At 43.8% G+C, this 18,321-nt stretch overlaps 1 protein-coding gene across 2 annotated transcripts in view; it reads left to right on the forward strand.

The window, feature by feature from the left end:
• The window catches only part of PLCB1 (phospholipase C beta 1), a 2,228,480-nt gene that overhangs the window by 1,183,139 nt on the left and 1,027,020 nt on the right, over positions 1-18,321 (forward strand). The window lies entirely within an intron of this gene.

The raw sequence follows: 18,321 nt of genomic DNA on the forward strand, positions 1-18,321 counted from the left end.
CAGGTCTTTTCTTGTTTCATTTAAGTCCTGTAAAATAGCCAAACGATCTTTGATATCAAAGCATTTTTCTTCTACCACTGAAGTCTGACTATCGAGGTCCTGAATGTGCATTCTAGTCCCGAACAATAGTTCATACGGACTGAAACCTTTTAGAGAATTTCTTGGCAGATTGTTAAGACTACGTTGGACACTTGTTAAATGTTGGACCCACCCAGTACCCGTACCTAATACCCTCGCCGTTAAAGATTGCTTTATGTCTCGGTTTTTTCTTTCCACAATCCCGTTTCCCTCAGGATGGAAGGGACAAGAGTACCGCAATGCAATGCCCATGCTGGTCATGGCCTCCTTATAAGCTCGAGAGCTAAAAGCAGGACCCTGGTCAGAATGTAGCATGCCAATTGCGTATGTGCCGATATAGACTCGCAAATCTTTTATAACAGTTCTGGCGTCAGCCGAGCGCTGGTGTCTACATTTTAAGTGAATCTAGTCTTAAATAATATACATAGGGACGCATGTTTCCTGTTTAATCATGCGTATGAATCGCCTTATGCTTTCTACTAGGTGTTCTGGCACTACTTCGGCCGGTTCGCCACTGCGATCTCTGTTGCAGTTTTCACAATTCTTTGCAAATTTGTGATTATCTACGCTCATTCCCGGCCACCAGTATTCTGATTGTAATTCTGTCAGGGATTCCTTGATCCTTCGGTGCCCTAGACCTTCACCCATGTGTGCGTCTGCTATTAGCAAGACTCTCCTGTTCGTGTTTGGAATCACTCTATCCCCCACTCCAGGGATTCGAGCAAAAGGAACGGAGTTTGCATCGATTATGTATGTATAATTGAGTGGATAATTCACGGGTAATGCTGCACAGTCGCTTTTTAAAGACGTTTTTACCGCCAGCATGGTTTCCCCATCTATGTATTTTTCTGAATGCTTTTTTGTGGCTACGGAAGCCCGATTAGTTGCTTCCGCTGTGGCTGTCTTAGCCAATGAATTCCCTGCAGCGTGAACACCATCACGCTGATGACACAGTGTATGTATCACGTGAGTCTTTTGTAGTTCTTTCTTTACAAGAACTACTTGTTCCCAAAGCAATTTTTGCTTAATTGTGGCACCTGTCTCATCTTTGTAACCGTTTTCAACCCATTTCTGCAAGTCTTCATTGTATGATTTGACGCAGGAATGCGAATCGCACACTATTAGTGTCGGGAATTCGCGATCGGCAATGTCGAGCGCCATATTTAAAGCTATTAATTCAGTTTGTTGACCTGAATTGTCTTTTACAGATTGTGACATTGTTACCAGTGGTCTCAATTTACCTCCGCGCCACCGGCATTTGACAACCTCGCACGTAGCGTTATAAGCTTGCTTTCCCCAAACTGAGGGTTCTGCATAACTGTTTGTGTATATTACACAGGCGTTCTGTTGTAGGAGCAGAATTTCGGTCGGCAGAGGATATTCTCTTTCATATGCTAGATCTTTCAATTTTTTCATTTCCGGGTCAAAATAGTATTTCACTTTTTCTGTGGCAAGAGAATTTTCCCATTGTATCCATTTTGGATCTAATGCCACGGTTGTTAAATTACATGGGCTTGTTAATGCCTCGAAGGCTGATTCTGCTGTTAAAACAGTAATCCGTCTGCCGTGGGCCTGGGCTCTTTCTTTTGCTACAGCTGTTTGAACCGCATTTACAACATTTTTCACAAGACTGAATGTTTTTCAGCTTGTGAGTACAAGTGTGATTTGTATGCTATTGGTACCTTTTCTCCCTCATTAGAGGTCAGGTATGTGAATCCGCATCTTCCTGGGATGACTCGGATTCCAAGGTTGCGTGTATTGTCGCGAGTTTTCAATTTTGTTTTTGCTAACATGTCTGTTTGCAATGATCTCAAAATCTCTGTGTGTTTTTGAGTCCAGTTGATTGGTTTTATTAATTCATAGAGAGGTTTAACCCTCTCTGCATAATTTAGAATGTATGTTCTTCCGAAATTCAGGAATCCTAGTATTGATTGTAAGTTCCTCAGCGTTTTTGGTGCTTGGAGTACAGCACACTTTTCTAAGAAGTTGTCTGCTAGGCTTTTGCCTTCACTTGATAATTCATATCCTAAAAACAGGACAGTTAGATGGGCAATTCGTGACTTTTTAAAGTTGAATTTGTAACCCTCTGCTGCGAACCCAAGTATTATGGTGTTCACTCTTTTCAAGTGAGTATCCAAGTCATCGACTGTTAGATAGATGTCATCGACATAAGATAATGCCTCATCATCATACATTTGTAGTAACTCTGTTACTCTTGCTGAGAATAATCCTGGGCTATTCTTGAACCCCTGTGGGAGTCGAAAGAAATTTTCTGCGAGCCCATTATTGAGAAAGCGGTTAAATACCTGCTTTCAGGTGCAATGTTTTGACAAAAGAATCCATTAGAGATGTCTAATGTTGTTTTGTATTTTTTGCGCACGATGTTATTCATTAGTGCTGCACTGTGTGAGTTTTGTACTGCAAATGTCTTGCAACATGAGTTAAGGTGTCTGTAGTCCAAAACTAGACAATATGAATCGTCTGGCTTGGAGACAGGAAACAAAGGATTATTCATTTGTGAGGTGCATGTTTCAATCACCCCCTGGTATTAAAGTTGGTCTAAGATCTCCCTGACCTGTTTTTTAGCTTCTTGCTTAATTGGGTACTGCCTTTGAGCAGTTGGTTGACATTTTAATTGGATTTTGTGAGGAGGAGAGTCCTCATCCCATCCTACATGATTTTTATATAATGCAGGAGCTTAGGCTACTGCCCACTTTCTTGCAAGTGTATATTTTTTATGAATTGGAATGTGATTTGAGAAGGCAGGCATAATAATTTCTTCGCCATGAGGGCACTCCCTGACAAACTCTGGTAGCCTGTCCTTTTCAGCTAAAAGGATGTCATAGCCTTTGTAAAGGTTATCCCAAAATAGACCCCTTACTTTCCTAGTCTTATCTCCCTCTATACGTAATGTTATCTTGTATATTTTATGAGGTTTGCTAACTCTGCTGTCTGCAGTTTCCACTTGAATGTATTCATTCGTGTCCTCTGTCTCCAGATGATTCATCAGGATCTTGCGAGCTATGTTCACTTCTGCTGCGCTGTCTAGCACTGTCTGGGCCCACTCTCCGTTTTTCAGCTGTGTCCTCAGTATCCTCGGCATGTTTGATTATTTTAATGCTGGCTACCTTCTTGCTTGGAAATTGAAATTTTTTACTTTGATGAGCAGGTTCTTTGTCTTTGGACTTGACGTGCTCTTCCCTTTGTTCTGATCGTCCTCTTCTTTCCGATTTCTGAAAAGATCGAGAGGGACGTGTATCAATATCTTGATATCTATCAGGTTTCTTTAGATTATCCCTATTTCTAAGGTTGTATCTTTTCTCAGAGGGCTCCCTCTGGGGAGACTTGTGTCCTTGGTCCGGAGATCTTTCTCTCCGCCGAGGAGACCTTCCTCTGGGCTGGAATCTTTTTTCTTTGGGAGTGGATTGTTTATTTCCATCCCAGCTCTTTTTGGGAGTGTTTAGATTATTTTTAATAAATATTTTTTCAGGATTTTCAGTTAGTTGGGGTTTTACTGGTTTCCCACCCAAACTATCTCTTCCTAGTTCTTCATAGGATTTTTCTATGATTCTGGCAAGTTCAAATGGCTGTTCTGCTATATCTGTTTCTTTCAGTTTTTGGCGGATCGTCACAGATGCTGCTTCCCCTTTTATGTTGGCTAATAATATAGCCGAGACCTGCTTGAAGTCTTTCAGTAATTTCATACCCAGAGTTAAAGCAGGTTCTGGACCGTATTTATTTTGAATCTGTCTTAGTACATCGGGTATTACCGCCATGGATGGAACACCATGTGTTTTTGTGTAAATGGAAGCAAAGACTGTGCCCCAAGTGTCACAGTCCTCCACATGTGGTGCGATCCCCATTGGAAGGCAGATAGTCAGAATTCTGTGTTTCTCAGTAGGGGTAGTATCCGGAAATACCGCCTCTATTTGAGTGATTTTTTGTGCTAACCAGAATGGAATTTGTTCCCATTTTATTGGTACTTTACCCAGACATGATTGTATGTTCTGTGGTGTAATTTTGTTTGTGTTCCCCTGATAAGGGGTCAGCTGTGGAATGTTAATAGCTGGTTGGACTGTTGAAGTCCGCATTACATATTGGACTAATTGTCTATGAATTTTAATCAGTTGTTTTAGCTTTGCTAAAAGTTCTGGTATTGATATTTTTTCAATGTCTGGATGTGGTGTGTAGCTGGCTAGAACCGGCCACGTTGCTCCTGGTCTACCTAGTGGACCGAGCCTGGTGATGTGACTATTATGTTTTAGGGCGCCTTTAAACCAGAGCAGGTGCTCTTGGTATTTTAATGGGATTTCCACCTCCTCGAAAGGAGTGTATTCATCCGGTGGTTCCTCTATTTTGTAATAGTGGAATTCGTGTGTGACAGCGTTTGCATGAATAGAATACCTCTGTCTGCCGATATTCATGTGCCTCAATTACGAATACGACTATATCACCTCTCGATGTTAGTCCATTCTCTATTAGTTTAAGAGTTATAGTTTTTCTTATGTTGACCGGAATGAGTATTGCATTCAGGTCGGTCTGCAGGAGACTATTGTCATCCTCTAGGAGTCGAGCTGCTATTCTAGCTGTCTCCCTTTCTTCTTCACTTTCTGTCATTTTTTACTGACAGAAAGGTTTTTGTTGCAGATCAAGTTTCAAGGAAACAAAGATTAGGTGCACAATATTTTTGGAACACTGTATCCTTCAACGTTGACTAAAACCAGAAACTATACATAGAAATCTCTTCCTACTAAGTTCCGGCGGATTTTAACCTTTTACCCACTCCAGACGTCTTTTGGAGTATTTACGGGAAAAGGGTCTGTGTGAAAAAGCACAACTGAGTTACTCTAACGTCTTGCGTTAGATTTATCGCCTTACCAAACGCTGGGCGCCATGTAGTGTAGTTCCTATATTCCCAATAGGCTCTGCGCATTGGAATAATATATTCAGCAGTGTAGACGTAAGACTGAGGTTATCTAGGTCTCTACTGACTATATTAGACCTAAGGTTTGCCAGCTAGCTAAAAGGTCACTAGAAACTTTCTCGAATAAACGAGGAGGAGTTTAACCTCCCTGGATAGACAAGAAAGGATTAGCTTCTGACAACCATAAAACATGACAACTTTGCTCTCCCTGAATAAGAGTGTATCTCTAGAATCGTGTGAAAACAATAGACAGCTATTTCACTCAGTCAAATGTGCGTACTTAGTTTCACCAGAATGCAGGGATAAGAGAGACGGGCGTTTTCAATAAAAGGTGTTATTTATTGAGCAGTCTTCTTCCTCATACAAGAGAAATGAATTGCCATGATTGTAATGCTCATGGTAAAGTAAAGTGCATACAGTAAAAGGAGGATTATAAAATAATACTGTAAAAGCATTGATACGGTTTCTTAGCCATATAATACTTTAAAATAGATAAACTATATACATACATATATACATTGACTAATCGTACTCAACTGGTGCTTCTAAATACGCCTACCCCGGTGTACCTGACCTAAGCCTAATACATGGGAGGGAGTAAGTTAGTAGCAGTATAAGTTAAGTTTGTTTTGCCAAGAATCTGACTCAAGAATTCTCTGTAACGGTTTAGTCAGTTTCGTACCTGGGTAATAGAAAGCAGGAGGTCTGGTATCTCTCTCTCAGGACTCGATATCCCAGCAACCCGCAAGGGTAGGCTGGAAACGCCGGAGCTGGATTTCTCGGCAGGAGAAAAGACAGCGTCTTTCTCAGCGCGTCAAAGAGGAGGGGCAGCTTCCGTGGGCTCTCGCATCAGCTGGGCTCTCGGGCAAGTAGATAGCTGCTCTGCTCCAGAATCATCACCGTGTGTTTGCTTAAGGCAACGTTGGTATATTTATACCTGAAAGGTGCCTGGGTTTGACGTAAGGTTGGACATAAGACGTCAATAAAGATGTCACTAAGAACTGGCCGTTCTTACAGTGCTTTACAGGAGTTCTAGGACGAATTCAAAACAAAAGCAAGGGGGATTTCCCAGGTTGCTGGAGGCTTGGTTTTGTTTAGAGAACTCGGTGTGCCTACTAGGGGGCCGGAGAAGTAGCCTTGCTTAATGTGACAGCATGTGCTACGACTGAATTATGGATATGGTTATTATGCCGTTGTATGGATATTATTGATTATAGCCGGACAAGGGCATAAAATAGGAATATCGATTCAGGTTTCCTAGATAAAACACTACTACCTACTATACTGGACTTAAAGTTAGTGTACAAGTAGGGGATGGAGTGTCCCGTGTCAGCTCGTTCAATGTAGGATGTGAGGAGGCATGTCTGGTGGTGCCTCAAGGAAAGGGGGAAGTCCCACTTTTGTTGCTGAGTAAATCATGAGATAGCAGAGTGGTGGCAGTAGTGTAGCACTGTGATGACTGCAAAACCTGTGCAGAGAAGTAAACTTGGTATTTTCAAATAGGTCCACCTCGGTCATCAGGCCCATCTCTTGCAATAGACCCTTAACGGCCTTTTCCCTAGAAGGAAGGAGCTTCGAGTTGTCTGCAAAAGGTAATGTAAAACGTATGTTCCAGTTGCATTCCCCATCATATAACCACCCATGCTGAACTTGTCATGTCAATATCTTAATGAGCCACCTGTGGTGGCACACAGATCTGACCCAGTAGCGAGAGTGTGCGAGCGGATGCTCGCCCAACACAGGCGTGCATTGGTGCACACTGGGTTGTAGCCCAGTATTTCAAATAATGGGCTTCAGGAACTAGACAGTATATGTAGAAATCAGGTAGTCCCATGCCTGCTGTTTACAGTGGCTTAGCCGGTGCTTCCCCATGTATTCTAGGTTGGCCTTCTCACTATTCCTACTTTGATAGGACCTGGTGTAGTTGGTTTAGGAAATGAGCGTTGGTACAACAGGTAGGTTAGAAATTTAAGACAACATTTTAGGGAGGTCCAATGTTAGAAGTAGGATTCATGATTGATGGGGATGTGAGGCCTGGCCAAGCAGTAACCACAATCCTAGTCAGGGTAAGTCACAGTAAACCCCAAATTAACCTGTGCTCATCCTCTAGTAGCTTGGCACAAAGCAGTCAGGCAACACTTCAAACAGTAAAACAGTGACAATATCCCTCAAAAAGATCCTTCACCAGGCTAGACAAATATAGCTGCCTTTATTATATAAAACAAAGTCAAAGTGACAGAAGTCAAATTAGTAGAGCCTGAGATATAGAATTTTAAAAGCATAAAGCGCTATTGGGGATATCTGGTTGTGCCGGACCAATTCAAAGTCACAAGTTCAGGCTGATCACAATGGAGCATGGGCCAGCTACGGAGACCCAGTTAGGACCACTGAACAGAGTACCTTAAACCATGATCGTGTGGATTTTCATTGAGGATGCATCGTGCAGCATTGGCGATGCATCTCTTCCGGGATGCAGCAAGGCTGCAGTGCGAGGTCCTGCTTCTTCAAGGATCCCCTCAACAAGACTTGTGATCTGATGTCCGGTGTCAGGGAAGCAATGCGCAGTTGAGGTAATGCATTGATTCCAATGAGCAGTGAAGCTGTGATGCAGAATTTTGTCATCAAGGCTGCCGACGACGAGAGATGCGGAGAGTTGTGCCTGAGAAAACGTTGCACAGCAATTCCAAAGGCGATGTATTGGTCCCAAGATGTGGGTTCCGGTGGCAATGCAAATCTTTTGCAGAGGGACCAATCCACACAGCAGTGTGCATGCGTGAGTTGTGCTCAGGGATTCACCACTCAGCCAAGTAGATGAGTTGGTTCTGCTCAGTGAGGCATCATGCAACAGAGAAGTTGTGTTAGTTCCACTGCCAAGCAACTTAATCCACTTCCAAGGGAACAAGTCTACCACTTGGCAAGGTAGACTCACAGATGGTAGAGTCTAGGTGTAAGCGGGTGGAAACCTGTTATGTCCCTGAGGCTTCAGATCAGGAGGCCAGCCAACAAGCCCTTGGAGTCACTCTGGTTTCTGGGTTCAAGAGATACCAGTCCAGTCCTTCTCACTCAGGAAAGAGGACAGCATACTGCAGATTAGCACAGAAAAACAGAAGTCCAGCAGAGTGGCAAACCTTGAGCAGCACAGCAGTCCTTCTTCTTGGCAGAGTATCCATAGGTCCAGAAGTGTACTGAAGTGGGGGTATCAGAGGTCCAGTCTTTATACCCAGTGGTCCTTTTGAAGTGGGGGAGACTTCTAAAGATATGTCTTTGAAGTGTACAGGTGCCCTGCCTTCCCTAGCTGCAGATTAAGTACAGGGGGTATGCAGCCCTTTGTGTGGAGAAAGGGCACAGGCTGTTCAGGTGTAAGTGAGGCTGGGTCCAGCTTCTCTCTCCCATCCTGCCAGTCACGGCCCATTGACTCACACCTACGCTTCCATTGTGTGGGGCTGTCTAGGGGGAATACACAAAGTTCAACAGCCAACTATACCCAGTCAGGTAACTTGAGACAGGCTACATGCACCAAACGGCAAAGGCAAAAAATTACCAACCTTCAAAAAGGCATTTTTCGGAACAGTAAAAAATAATCTGACTTTAAATTAGGAATCTAGAGACACCAAACTTGAATCAGTGATGTTTTTCCACTTGGAAATTCCTCTTACAAGATATAATTATCCTATTGGCGATTTATGCCTTGCAGTAGTGAAGTCATGTACATCTTAACAATATATGTCCTGCTATTCAGATGCACTGCACCCTGGCCCCTGGGCTGTCCTGGGCCTACCATAGGTGTGACTTATATGTATTTAACAGGAGGGTGTAGGCTTGGCAAAAGGTGTATTTTGCCATCTCGAAATGGCAGTTTAAACTGCACACACAGGGTGCTCAATGGCAAGCCTGAGACACATGCTATAAATCGTTCTGATTTTTCTAATTTACTGTTTGCAGAAAATCTTGATACTTTGTGACCCGTACATTGTTTACTTGGAATTTCAACTGCTACACTCACTAATGAAAAGTAAGCCTAGTAGCTTTCGGTGGTGCCAGTCCACATTTGATCCAAATAAGTTATGTATCTTTAATACACATATATTTGAAACACGTTATATTTCATATTCCATAGAACGAAGGCAATTCAAGTTGTGTGTACAGAAATGTCAACACAGGCTTCTTTGAATTACTGATCACAGGTACAATCTACATTTTAGTCCCAAAACACTCACTTAAAAATTTGGTGAGGGTTAGCTCCAATTCACATTTTATTTTTTTCGTTTATTTAGAATACACCCAGTCAAGGCCCTGATGAGAATCCTACAAATGGGTTGGGGTTCAAAACCTGGCAGCACCTTTTACCATTGGGAGATCTTTATTGGACTTGAACCGTATCATAGGGAATACGTTCTTCTGTAAATCAGGTTATCCCTAGATATATAAAAAATGTTTTCCCTTACGTAGCAACCTTGTAACTTGAATTTTAATGTCATTAACAAATTATCATTCAGGTTGCGTTTTCTTCTTTTTTGAAACCATGACTGACTTTGAGGTTTACTTATTGTGATGTGCATTGTAATTAGGGCTTCCGGTTTTATGGTATTTATTTTTTTAACAATTCAGTCTGTTGTTTTCCATATTTATTATTGGGCCATCTGATTGTTATTTATCTGATAAACATGCGCTTATACTTTGATACATGTTGCATTTTAGAAAAAATTAAGCAGACAAATATAGTGAAACATTACACTCACAAGTAAATATCAGCATTATAATACACATATATGTTAACTTACGCCTGTATTTAGGGAAATCTGAACCTGTTTAATTTCCCATGCTGTCTATCTGCTCAGCTGTTCGTGAAAGCAAGAAAGATAGCATGGAGAGTTACCTACAAGTAGCATAGTTTTTTGTATTTTTCCGCTTTTGAAAATAAATGCAGACTGGAAACACATTGTTTATTGTAAAAATCTGTAAAAACAGAAAACAGAAAATTGGGAACCTTAATTGTAATGCTTTTGTCTTAATAGTTTATGTTAACAGTCTAAATGTTTATGTTTCCCTTGTCCTGAATACAGATATAAATGACTTTGTTCATTGAAACATTGTGAATAATTCAGTGGATAAATACTCCAGACCATTGGATTATTTCAGGGTTTGCCGTTTAAACAATGTACAATATAAATGTGATGACTAGATTTTCTTGTTGCTTCTACTTTTACAATGTTGGCATTTATCTGCCGAAAGTTTCTGAGTTCTTTCTGTGAGTTTCCAGCAGCCTGGGTCTGTTAATGAATGGTTCCTCCATCAAGGGTGTGTTTTGGACCCAGACATTGAACAATGGGGCTGGGTGTAGCTGTTACAGGGTTTTCTTGACAGAATAAATGAGGAGGAGCTGTTCCTTGCCCTAGTTACATTTCAAAGGACCTTGCCCACAGCACACACAAAGGAAGCTGCCACCAGACCTGCTGTTATTTTTGGCACCCTAGACAGTTTGCAACCCAAACCAAGAGAAAGGGGAGAGCTGACTAGAACCAATTTTGGGATAGATCAGGGAAGACACCCACACAAAGTCTGGCTTCAGGTATAAAAAGAGGTCTAGACCAAGGATAGAGGGACTGGTGCTTATTTAGGTCCAGGACATGGGCCTCTGCAGTTATGAAAACATAGAGTGTACTGTTCCTATGTGGATATCTAGGTCTGAAGGGTGAACAATGGAGGGGAGTGCTCCTTTTAGAAGCAAGGGGCCTCACACACCCTTAGAGGTGTCATGCTTCATCATCTGGCAGCTCCTCGTTGTGCCGGCCCTGCAATGCCCAAAGGGCCTATTAACGGGGCTCTTTGCCGGAGATCTCTTTTTTGCCAATGTGTGTTGCATGAATGATAAAGTGTGAGTAGAATGAGTGAATGTGAAGTGTATTCAAAATGGCTAAAGGGATCCAAACAGAAATTACGTTTTAATACTAGGGTCGCTTTGTCAAGAATAAAAAAGTGGTTAGAGCCTGAATAGATATAATGGTCTATTTTGCTGCAATGAACGCCAACAAGGTCAACATGTTCCATGCCTGTTACAGTCCCTAGCGGATCATGCCATTCTGTCAGGACCTGGGAGACCTTATTCTAACCTTCACCGGGGTGGGGAAATCAAAAGTGTGTGCACCATGCCCTGTGTGTTTGAAATAGACATTGAATTTATGCCCACTATTCTTTACATGGACATTCAGAACATCTCCTGAGGGTAGACCTAGAGTTGGGGGAACAAGAGAATGCAGGTAAAACATAAAAAAATATTAAAACGAGTTATTCATGATCATATATAAATACAGTTGTAAAGAAGAACCACCATAAATGTGATGACAGAAGTTCATACTGTGTAACGATGCACACTAAATATAGGCAGGCATATAAACATATGCATTGCTTGACTAGTCTGAGGAAAACAGTATCAGGTGAGAAAGTGATGTGTGTCCATCTGTTGCTACTCACAGGTGGGCGAGGTTTAATCAATTCCACACCCCAGATGCGTGATTATGTATAGAAATCCGCTCTTCTATAGACCAGCTTCAGGGTCCCTGGTGAAGTACACCTTCTCATAGTGAGTAAATAAACCCACAGTAGCATGTGGTCGGTGCCATTGTAGTGGTAGTGGTAAAAGGATCATGCTGGTGGGAGTGGAGGGGAAACAGAAAAACGGCTGTGGGGGGTGCCAGGGAAACCCATGGTGGGAGAAGGGGAGTCAATTAACCAGTGGGCACAATACCGGGGCTCTTGGAGTGGGGGAAGGGAGTTGGGCTTAGTTTGTATGGGTGCCAGGTAACTGAAATTGTTGGGGGCAGCAGCACAGATGGGGTAGGTGAGGGACTCCTAGAGGGAATGGTGGTATGGGTTATGGTTTTGGAATGGGCATGACCGGGGTTGGTGCGGTGCACCAAACGGTGGTTCAGGAGGGGCAAACACAGTGTGACTGACGTCCCATCTGCGAGGTGCCAGAGGCCGTGCCCTTGACAAGGTGACATGTATTAGATACACAGGAATGGATGGGAGTATACATGGTATAGGACCTGGTTGTGTGTATGGGCCTCATAGTCAAGTGCTCAGGTTCACCAGCCACACTGCAATTGATCCAATGAACACAAAGAGAGGTGACATCTGGAGGGTCCCTATAGTGAAACATCACCCCATGGTATATCGTCGTTAAGACCATTGATGATTTTCAATATAGTGGATACTCATTTTGGTTGTAAGTCTCCTACATCTCACATTACGGCAGTGTTCAGTGATTCTGACCTTAACTGCTCTGGTAATATTGCCTATATAGTTTTTTGTGCATCAGCAGGTAAGCATATAGACACAGTTTCTTGTGTTGCAGTTGTTGTGAGCACTTTGTACCCATGGTTTTGAGGTATCAAAGAGTATTTCTTTGGAGGGCTGTGCGAGTGTGCATACACTTCATGATCCACATGGGTAATGTCCCCTGACTGGCCGCAGACCCTAAAGTCTCTATTGGGTGTCAGGTCTTTTTATTTTAGGTCTGGTGTGGACAATGGTGTCTCTAAGGTTACTGGTAGGCTTAAAGGCAAACAATGGTTGGGCTAGTGTTAGGTGCTCTGTGTTAAGGATCGGCCAGTGTTTTTTTAATGTTCCTCTGTTTTTGGTTGGACTGTGGACTAAATGACGTGACACATGTCAACCAACACCTAGTTCTCTGGGCGCTCATGCTCTACTAAAAGTGCTGCCCTGTTATTATTCCTTGCTCCTTTACAGGCAGTTCTGACAGTTGTATGGCATTACAACGCAGGCTTTTACCCCGCATGCCATTACAACGCGGGGATTACAACGAAAGTCGTTACAACGACTTTTGCTGGAGGGCGCTGGATAGTGGAATAGTTTAATTTTCTATTCCAACTCCAGCCCACGTTGACAGTAGGGAAGGTGTTGGATAGAAAATTAAACTATTCCCTATCCAACAGCGCCCTCCAGCGAAAGTCGTTGTAACGACTTTCGTTGTAATCCCCGGCGTTGTAATGGCAGTGCGGGGTAATCCCCGCGTTGTTATGGCTGTTTTCCATTCTGACTACCTGTGGCGGGCATTTACGTGCAACTGGATTGGTAGTCAAAGTTTCAGCTTTATCTCGGAAGTCGCTAACTGAACTACAATTGAGACGATTGCGGAGGAACTGGACAAAAGGCAGGTTATCTCTGGGGTGTTTAGGGTGGTGGCTGTCATATCTGAAAAGGATTTTGCAGTCAGTGTGTTTCTTGTATGTGGATGTGCACAGTTTGCCATCTTCGAGGATTATCAACAGGTCAAGAAAAGGTAGGTGTATTGCTGAGATATGTTTAGTGAACCTGAGGTACGGGTTGAGCGTATTGACCCATTTGTAGAACCTTTCACAGGTCTCTACTCAACCTTGCCACAGGATCAGTATCTTGTCAATGTTGTGATTCCAGATCAGGATACTGTTGGAGAAGGGGTTTGTATCTCCCCAAATGTGCTGTTCTTCAAAATCGGCCATATAGAGGCAGTTAAACCTCGGGCGAAGGTACTGTCCATGGAAGTGTCCTGTGTTTGGTGGTATAGTTGTTCCCGAAACTGGAAAAAGGTATCTTTTAGTGCGATTGTGGCCCATTCTCAAATAAAGCTCACTTGAGTGGGCAATGACCAATCTTCTAGGAGTAAAGAATTCTCTATCACCCCTAGTGTGGCATCCAGGGGCATGGTGGTGTATAGTGCCTCCGCATCCAAAGAGACAAGTCAATCTGGGTGCTGTCTGCAATAGCGCCCAATAGGTTGAGGACATTGGTGGTATCTTTTACAAACAAGGGAGTCTTGCTGACATGGGCTGGAGGGAGTGGTCACAGATTATCCACAAGGGCTCCAGGAGAGAACCGATCCCTTACACTATGCGTGTGCCCTTATGAATTTTGGGGAGGGTGTAGAAATAGGGAACCTGGGAATCCTGTTGATCAGGAATTCAGACTCCTTTTTGGTAATCCAGCATTTTGCTAGAGTTGACGTAACAAGTGCAGTTATCTGTAGGCTAAGCATTTCTGTGGAGTCCTGCATGATTGGTGTATAGTATGAAAGGTTGCTCAGTTGTCATGGGCATTCTATGATGTAGTCCTGGGTATTCATGATTAACCCTGGGCGTAGTGTGCGGAGTGGGGCTCCGCGGAGCTACGCGAAGTGGGCGCAAAACTACGCCCACCCGCGCACTCCGCGTAGCCCCACTACGCGCCGCCCACCTCCCTCCCGCCCTCCCTAAATACTTAAATAAAAGGATAGAAAGCTTTTAAAAACACTTACCTTGTCCGCCGCGTCCCCGGGGCTTCCTCTCACCGTCCCTGGATTCGCGCCGCCACCGATTCAGATACTAAGGCGCATGCGCGGGTGCCCGCGCATGCGCATTTCTCATGAGAAATGCGCATGTGCGGCCGCCCGCGCATGCGCATTAGTATCCGAAATGGCGGCGTGAATCCAGGGACGGCGAGAGGGAGCCCCGGGGACGCGGCGGACAAGGTAAGTGTTTTTAAAAGCTTTCTATCCTTTTATTTAAGTATTTAGGGAGGGCGGGAGGGAGGCGGGTGGCGGCCGGCTACACACCGTCTGCGGAGCGCGCGTAGTGCCGCCTGGCTACGCCCGCTACGCAAAATGCGTAGGAGACGGCACTACGCGCACTCCGTGCACGGAGCGTAGCTGGCCGCCCACCCTTATTCATGATCACTACTGCACCTCCTTTGTCATCAGGTTTAATGGTGATTATGTTATCACTACCAAGAGTTTGCATGGAGTGGTTTCTATGTTTGACATGTTGTAAAAGGTGCATCCTTTGGGCATCTCTCAATGTCTCCCAGGACTGCCTGTTCGAAAGTAAGAGCCTTGTTGGGTAGCATGCCTCCCATTGGTGTGAAGGTGGATTTAGGGTGTAGGCACGAGTCATGATTATCAGTGCGGAGTTTGCCTATAAAAAATGCTGGCCAATGTATTTTCCAAATCTCAAGCATTTGTTCCTCGGATTGATTGTGGTGTGGCTGGTACTAATGGGCACTTGACTACATAGCCCCTACACACAGCCAGGCCCTATACCATATATACTCCCATCCTTGCCTACCTCCACCAATGCTGTTTATCTAATAAATGCCACCTTGTCAAGAACACGCACCCGGGCCGTCACCATGAGTTTGCCCCCCCCGAACCACCAACCCGGTCATGCCTGATACAAAACCATAAACCATACCCGCATTCCCTCTGGGAGTCCCTTGCCTTCCCCTTCTGTACTGCCACCTCCAACAAGTTCAATTACCTGGTGGCCGTGGAAGCTAACCCCAACTCCCACCCCACTCCGAGAGCCCTGTTAGTGTGCCCACTGGTCACCTGCCTCCCTTTCTCATAGCCCTGGGTTCCCCTGGGACTCCCACAGCTGTCTTTCTTCTCTCGGGTGTGTGAGGGCCATTGATCCTGAAAGGAACACTCCCCTCCGCTTTTCACCCTTTAGACTTAGCTATCCACATAGGAACAGTACACTTTGTGTTTTCATAAAAAGAGGACCTTCAGAGCCACTCATCAAAACATTCCTGGACCTGTGGAAGAATCAGAAGAAGGCCTGACTTGCTGCCAGAAGGACTGCCCTGCTGCCTGGAGAACTGCTTTGTGGTCTGAGGAAGGAAGAGTGGAATTGCTTGCCTTGATCCCAGGCTACCATGAGTGACTCCAAGAGGCAGTTGGCTGACCTCCTGTGTGAGCTACAGGGACACAACATGCTTCCAGAGGCCTCCCTCCAACAGCCCAGCTGACCAGTATCCACCAACTGCAACTTCAATGAGAGCTTGTCCTGAAGGGAAAGTTGAAACTCCTGAAGTTTAGTCTCTTTGCATCCACAAATGGGCCCATTAACACTGAAACTCTGCCGACTGTGACTCCCGCCAACACAAAGCTCCGGGAGACCTGCTATTCGCTCCAACAGCAATCGTCTGTGATGACTGGCAATGCAAGACCTGCACTTTGTGCCAACAGTGACCATCCATGAGATCCACCAATTTGAGGCTCCAACGGTGAGCAGCTCTTCGTGCTATAGCAATGACCGTTCGCAACACTGCTCTTCTTGCCAAAAGTCTCCTCTTTGCAACCTCCCCTAATGTGAACAGAGCTCTTCACTCCTCTTAACCAATAACCCACTTTCTCGCACTTGTGGTAAACGTTCCCCTTTTTATCAGTTAATCTCAGACATTCAGAACAAGTTCGACAAAGAGGAGCGCATGATGTATGTACAGGACAGATGGTGTGTGGCACCACAAGTCTCCCCAGATGACAAAAGTAAATAAATGTCTACTGTCAGGTAGAAAAGATGACTACTGCTGCCATCTACATACTTACAGCCTGATCAGAAGCGACTTCACCAACAACACTGCCAGGAGCAGAGCCAAACGTAAATCCAGGGGGGTGGGGGGTTAATTGAGGATTTATGGAAAGGGACTGTTTTGCCTGTCTGGCTGGTGATTGCCTTTCCAAAGACAGATGCAGATTAAACTGGCAAAATGCCTTTGGTCACTCTGCCAATAGCCAATAGATGAAGTGTGAAGACCCACAGCTAATTTTTAGGTCTCGGCATGATCCAGCGCATGCGCTGTTCTCGGCCGAGACATCTAGTAGGTGCTCTGGAAATGCTTCTTTGCTGACGATCTGCTTGCTAGAACGTGCACCTGAGGGCGCGCGCGCATGCGTGTTATAGCAAGCAGATCGTCAGCAAAGTAGCACTTGCGGTGACGCACGTGCACACCACTCGCGTTTTTCATTTTGCGGCCGCCAGTACTTGTTCAATGTCTGATTCACCTCCCGATGCCATTGGTATTCCTTCTGTGGCAGTTCGCCGCCCCCTTTCATTGTAAGGAGCTGACGATGTCGGGAATTAAAAATAACATTTGATTGGAGTCCGGTGAGACCGAGCCTGGCGCCTGGTTCACATCTAGCAATCCCATAGAAAAAGTATCATCAGATCGCCTTGCATTGCAAATGCTTCTGTTTAAAATATCTGCTTTAACCCTCTTTTTTATGTTGAAAGACAGTATTTAAACTTCTTTCATTGACTGTACATTTATAGTTTGCACCTGCGACACACAGATGACTAGTGCTGTTTTCGAGTTTCTTTGTGTAATACTTCAGCCGATAATTCTTTTTTTTTTTTTTAAATCTCTTTATTGATATTGCAAGAGGTAAATATAAACAATATATGTACAAACATAAGTAGATCGCACCAATTACCACATTGTTTACAACAGAAAAACAATGATCTTTCAATTTGCAAAAATGACTCTTATAGCCAGCCAACATCTTCCCCAATTCTTATCCAAATAAATTCATCCAGACTTTCTCTTTTTTCTTCAAAGAGTTAGGACCCCTTAGTCTCGCCAGAGCAATCTCCATTGTGTAAATTTCCTTTACTAGACTCCACCACTCTATTGTATGAGGAGGATCTGGCGATATCCAAGATCTGTCAATAGTTAGTCTGGCACAAGCAAAAATAATAGAAATAAGGTCCCTGTTGGGACAGTTCACATCCTGGATATCTAATAAAATCAGATGAGCAGATAGAGGTGGGAAAGCAAGCAAATTCATATTAAGTATCATTACCAGGGCTTTCCAAAAGTTAGTTAAAGCGGGACATGAGAAAAACATATGCTCTATGTTTGCAGCTTCTAATAAACACTTAGAGCATCTGGTGCGCTCATTAGCCTGATTCTCTAGAGCCCAGCTAGCAATCCTTTCTGGGGTGTAATAAAGTTGACAAACCGTACGATATGCTTGCAGCCTAATGTTAGAAGAATGCACCACTCTATTAATTTGAGTGAGTGTAGTAGAAATCTGTTTGGCAGAAATGTTAACACCCAGCCGATCGGACCATTTAAGAGCCAATTTACCACAATCATCTTTTTTATCTTTGTTCAAGTTATAATAACCTTCACTAATAAGTGACTTAGTCCGTTTTGAGTACACACATTTAAGAATGTCTGATTGCTGAACTTCCCTAACTTTCATCTTGTGAACGATAAAATCATGAATTTGCATATACTTGAAGTACATTCCATCATTCAGTTTATATATGTTTTTTATTGCTTCAAATCCTAAAAAAACGTTAGTGCCATACATATCCCCCAGTGTGATTATGCCGTGCCTTGTCCAAGCTATTCCTCCCCCATCCGAAAAGATTCCCAGTAATCCAGGGTTTTCCCATAATCTTAATTCTGCATTAAAAAAGGAGACTTTCTCATGAGCCATTAATTGTTTCCAAATTTGGGCGGTGTGTCTAGCAGTCTTTAACTTGACTCTTTTAAAATAG

The sequence above is a fragment of the Lissotriton helveticus genome, chromosome 6, assembly GCF_964261635.1.
Source record: "Lissotriton helveticus chromosome 6, aLisHel1.1, whole genome shotgun sequence".
Taxonomy (NCBI): Eukaryota; Metazoa; Chordata; class Amphibia; order Caudata; family Salamandridae; genus Lissotriton; species Lissotriton helveticus.